The following is a 6,214-nucleotide window of genomic DNA, read 5'->3' as shown; positions in this document are numbered from 1 at the left end:
TATATATATATATATATATATCCCTTGCACTACCCTTCCTTATTCTCTAACGTTATCGCTCGCGGTAACGCTATTGATGGCGCCGACACAATATAGCATGGAAATGAAACACGGTAAAGGCGAAAGAAGTTTTAAGGATAACTCAATACCGGCGTTCGCGGATTTATCCGATGTACTACAGCGGCAGCAGGATTCCGAGTCGCTTCATTTGACGCAATCAGCCAGGACGGGGTGTGTGCGCGCAACCCCCTTTTCTGTACATCCCGACGAAGTAAACATTATTATTCATAGGATCGTGCCGTATTACGAGGAATGAATTCTACCGGCATGTCCTGTTGCGTTTCTCAGCTCGTCGCGAGACGGACGACGGCCACGTACGTCGGATTATTAGATGCGGAAATAAGAAGAGCAGTCCCCGCGCGGAGCGCGGGGTTGAACGACATCGCGGGGGAGACGTGCAGATGCCGTGGCGGAAGATGTGACTACGGGGTGAATCAAATTATTTACACTGTCGCGCGACATCGAAGTCGACGCGCGACTTTATACGTGATTCTCAAACGCGAGAATTAATCTCGCGCGCGAGCAACGTCTCTCATTGCGCGACAATTCGGAGATATCAATTTTATTTCAAGTTCTACAAGATATTTATACTTTCCTTGACATCTTTTCAAACTCGCTTTGTCAATTTAAAAGCAATATATTTTGCAAGTGAAAACCATGACAAAGAGTTCAGTCTACCAAGATCAATGATTTAGTTTAAAATTAAGCCGACGTTTGTGCCGAGAATCAAGCGAGTCTCGTCTAAAGAGCAACGGAATCTTTGCATAAATTCGTTGTTTGAGGCTATCCATATTTTATCTATTCGATAATACATTTTCCGCGGGAAGAAAGAGAGAGAGAGAGAGAGAGAGAGAGAGAGAGGAAGGGAGGAGGTTAAAGATATAACCCGTAACGAAGTTTTCCAAAGGATTGCGCAATATTCATGGGATATTCGGGCCGCAGTCGGTGCACGTGCGAAGCTGAGGGTAAGAAAAGCGCGAAAACGGCTCAAAAGCGGGAAAAGAAAGGGTACTCAAGCACCGTACTTTGTCGATCCCTCGTACTTTGTCTATCCTGCCGGTAACAAAAGCGGTATCGCACCGAGCAGGCACTCGGAATAACCAATCGGAGCTCGCAATTAGGAACTCTTCGGCTCGCCCGGTGAGAAGTGGAAGAAATTAAAGGAAAAAGGGGAGACTTCTCTCTAAAGAGAAAAGGAGAGAGAAAAGGAAGTATCTCCCGCGCGTTGGCGGTCACCACCTTAACCAACCTACCCTCCTCCCTGAATTTCCAATGCAGATAACTACCACAGCCACCGCCGTCACCTCTCCATCCCCCTTCTCGGAGAATAACGAATAATCAGAAGAAGTGAAAGGAGAACGGGTGAGAGAAAGAGAGGAGGGGGGCAGAAGAGGAGTAGAGGTTGAGCAAGAGCGATCGAGGAAAAAGGATCGACACGCAGGATCGGGGAGAGAAACTTTAATGACATTTCTTATTTCCAGTCGGACGGGACTTACGGAACCTCCTCGACACCTCCCCGTCTTATATCTTCTCGTCATCGACGGCGAAGGAGAGGGTTGGGGAGGTAGTGCTCGATTCGTACTTACCGCGCCTCTTTATCATCCCCGTGTGATCTCTTACACCGAGCACGCAGTTTCTCCACTTGCTTTATTTGCTTTCCAAGTTTATGCGCCTCCCTATGATTAGTGTAATTTCCTGATATCGCGAGCGCGATATCGATATCGGAAATTTGCATAAATTGCGAAGCGTGAACGCATAGCAGCGCGTATAGATTGGCAAATTTTTTTGAGATATAACTTTTTTTTTAAATATTTTGCTGCCGAGGATATATTGTATGTATATCTTGCTTTTTGGGTATAAGTATTCTTTAAAAAATCGCAACGATCGTTATTTCGGAATCTTGGTTCATAGTTGATTGTGGTTAAAGAACGATGTTTCTATAGAGAAAAATGCAAATTAATACGCGGAAGTCACGAGGGAGGTCTTTAACGAGATTACGAAGGGTGCGACTGGGAAAATCTATGAGATTTAGCGAGAACCAAATCAGGAAAGTAAAGATGGAGCGAGGAATGATTAAGAATCATGAGCGGTATCTATATATACAGAATGCCTCAGAAATATCATGTGCCTTCTTTAAATTAAAATAAATACCAAAATTTTAATTTAAAAGATAACAGTTGTTTTATTATTAATATTTTAATTACACTTTGTAGAAATAAAAATTGTTACAAAAAACTTTATTCTTCAATTTACTCAAAATCGATATTATTAAAAGAATTTTAAAAATTGTTGCTTAGTGAAATATTCAATTGTAAATTAAGAGAATAATATCTAATCTAATTTTCGCGCGCGTGTTAATCTTATGAAAATTGTATGAAAAGTTTATTTAAATTTACTCTGATGAATCTGTGAAAAGAATAGAACTTTTGGATCACTCTGTATAACAGAATCCATGATTAAAACAGGAGATGCCAGTTATCGAGGATGAATCGTTACAGCCGTATAATTACAGCATTATTATATAAATAATTGAGGAGATAAAATCTCTCCGTTTGGTTATCAGGTGAAGGAAGAACGGTAGAAAAATCACAATGCAGTAAAATAAAAGAAAGTATATGATAATAATACTGCTGGATAAATAGTGCAGACGAATTTATGAATTTAAAACATAGGAATTGTTGAACGATTCGATCATTCGTGTAAAACTGAAACACAATTTTAATATCAAATTTAAAAAGAAAAAATATGAGAAGAATAATATAAATTTAGATAAAATTTGCATCTTTATCGTGCAATTAAATGTCAATTCCAAAGAGACTCTCTCTCTCTCTCTCTCTCTCTCTCTCTCTTCCTCTCTCTCTTTTTTCTCTCCCCTCGCTTTTCTTTCGATTTTCTCTACTCTTTCTTCTCTTTATACTATGCAATAAAGAGTAAATGCAAAACTGGAGCCGTCACGCATTTTAGCTCACGTATAAGTATAGCAGGCGCAGATTCCTGAGCGACTTTCACGGGAAAGTCAATATTTTCCTTTGCAGTTGCGCCTACCTCGAGGCTCCATGTGGGTAGGATCGTGTTTTATCTAGTCCTCCTTTCAGCGTGTTTGCATGGTACGACATAGGAAATAACAAGAAGGAGAAAATCACGTGCAGCTATCGGGGAAAAAAAAAAAAGAAACGAATGCAAAGTGTCGTAAATGAAAACAGACGGATAGCCAATTGTACGACAATTCAACGAGAAGAAAAGAAAATTGATCGGATATTTTTTGTTTTACTAATGGAAGAAAATGTCAGGGATATAATGTGTTACTCGCGTATTATATCATACTTCTATGACAAGAGCAGATACTAGAAATGGAATATCAATAGCTAAAAAAAATAAGAGATGATTTCGCGTTATTAATTCGTATTATTCGGCGACGAATCGTCAGAGGAAAATTTTTATCAACGTTAACGTGATGTCGAGTTGATCAACACGAGATTTATGTTTCAACAAAATAGAAATGAGCAATGAACAAATATTGAGTTCTTAAATCAACCAACATTGTACTTTATTTCCCAGATTTTTCTCTCAAAAATTTTGATGAACTGTTAAATGAGAGTCGTGTCGATTAAACGAATTATATTTATTTCTCTAAAGTCGCGCTGTGCAATGAATGTTCAACCACCGCTCGATAATCGCGACAGAGTAAATAAAGGTTTCAGGTAAATTCCCGGTTCGCAGTAACCGGGAATCAAGTGACGGCATAGCAAACTGCAGTCTCTGCCGCGCAAAAAACCTGATCCAATCGATCAAGGAAGGCGCGGCTCGACTACGCCGTTAAGATCCCAGAAAACCGCTCAAACTAACGTGAATGAGAAGCAAGTTCACGGCTCGTTCGCCTCCCAATCTCTCTCTTTTCCCGATCCTTGTCGTCCTCGGAGCTACGTCCTCGACTAACCATGGATACCTAGGCGGAGACTCGACACATAATCGATATTCAATCACGTACGACGACATCTTCGGAGGTTGCCCCAGTTCCGAAACAAGCTGCGGGGGTGCAAGTATTTTCCAACGTAAAGGAGAAAACGAAAAATCCATGGAGGAAGGAAAAGAGTGACAGAGACGAGGGAGGGGAGGGGGAGATGTGAGGGATAAGATAGTGAATTCTGGAATTCCAATATGTCTCATAGCTATGCCCTACGGCGTCTTCTCAATTTCCTCGTCGAGCTATTCCGCGATGAGGCCTCGGAGGCTGGTCTGGAATCTTTCAGACGGTGGTGGAACCAAAAACAAAATCAAAACGTCTTTACCGAAGATAGGGCTCGGACTACCGGTTGCCACTGAAAAGCCCGGTCAGTTTAACCGACCACACGCGGGGAAACGTCGATCTTTCATTCTACGTTTACTTTTACGGGGATAAAAGAGCGAACGGTACTTGTCTACAGTACGGTCTAACGGAACTTAATTCTGGAATTAGCGAGTTTTTTTCGCAAACTAATTAACGTGAGGAAAGTTCGTTGAATGAACCTGACCGTATATTCTGCGTGAATATGTTTCTATAGTTTGCAATATGATACGCATAAGAGATTGAGAGAACAAAAGAGAAATTCTTTCATTATATTTGTTAAAAAATATACTTTAGTGAAGCAAATAGAGATATATATTACAACAGAATACGAAGAAAGAACGAAATATTTTTTTAAATTGTAACTTCTATAGAATTACGTTTTAATGATAACGTACGTGTGTGATTATTGCGCGATCATCATTAATTTTAATAATTCTTATTAGATGAATTTAGACAAAAGGAGAGAGAAAGAGAGACGAACGTTTTACCAAGCCCAAATTCTCTACAACCGTGTGGCATAAATTATATACATAAAGTTGTTATTGTTCGAGAGCGATATAACCAGCGTTAATTCGGGTGGCAAAAGTTCTACACACAGTATCGTTACGGTCTTATCCCGTACTCAGTACGTTAAATGGAACTCACCCTTTATGCTAACTAAATCTAACGCAACGTACAATTCACCAGCCGGCAAACTCGGCACCATCGTGCGAGCTCCGTGTGTACGGGCACACATCGGTCACGTTCAGTTGAACAACTTTGCAACTGCTGAGTGATTTACTGCTGAGCGTTCTCCCGCGGCGCATTTGCTATTTCGCAACGTGCTCAATAACGTGCCCGCTATTTTTGCAATGTCCGAAAAGCGGAGCCTTATAGCTCAACGTGACGATTGACATTTAGGATAAGGAATATTCCGAGGATTTGGAATTTGGAACGAGATGTCAAAACACCTACGTACTCTCACATAAAAAATTTATACTATGATATAAAAATATTCTCTAAGCTATTAGGTATTTTTCTTTTTTTTTTCATAGAAAAAAACAAAGGTCTCTCTTATATTGAAAAGGGAGGGATTCCAAAAACCAGATGTTTTTCACATTAAATGAGTTTTGATTTTTCAACTTCATTTCCGAATTATCTTGATTTTTAATACTTTGATATATAATTTCTTCATCTTGATTTGTCGCTTGTCAGATTATTCGACCGCTTTTCCACTTAACCAGACTCTTCGTTTTGCCGATATCAACTTTTCACATTGCCACTGGTTTCGTTGATTACTGATAACTTTTGATAGTAATTAGTAGAGTGAATTATGCGACTCTCTGCTTATTACACGGGTAATAATAATTACAGCAGTTACCGGCGTGTAACGTCACTCGGTGCAAACAATCCTACAAGTAAGCTGTACACTTGCGCTATGTATACATGTATACACTGGCTGCGTTAACTAAAGTACTTATAGCGCAACAGCAAGTTAGCGACCGTCCGACAACAAGCCAGTGGCTAGGTTGCCCCGGCTCTATTGATAGTTTCGGTTATCCCTAATCTCAACTCTCGCTCTCTCCTACAAACTTCCCGCTACCGACTGTCCAAACAGTTAAACAGTCCCGGCCCGCTAATCCTGGAGATCGAATCGTAGATTTCTTATCTCGCGTGCCGGCTTTTTGTCGATCGATACCGACAGGCCGGTGTTGTAAAATGTTGGCAAACCGTAGAGATTTACCACAGAGTGCAACGCCTTACGTGACGTGACAAAAATATCACAACTTTCTTCAGTTAGGCATATGTATATTTTTTTATATATTCTCAATATATTTCTGTATATAT

Source organism: Formica exsecta, unplaced genomic scaffold (genome assembly GCF_003651465.1).
Source record: "Formica exsecta isolate Colony F162 unplaced genomic scaffold, ASM365146v1 scaffold1505, whole genome shotgun sequence".
Classification (NCBI taxonomy): domain Eukaryota; kingdom Metazoa; phylum Arthropoda; class Insecta; order Hymenoptera; family Formicidae; genus Formica; species Formica exsecta.
Note: the sequence above shows the minus strand (reverse complement) of the source record.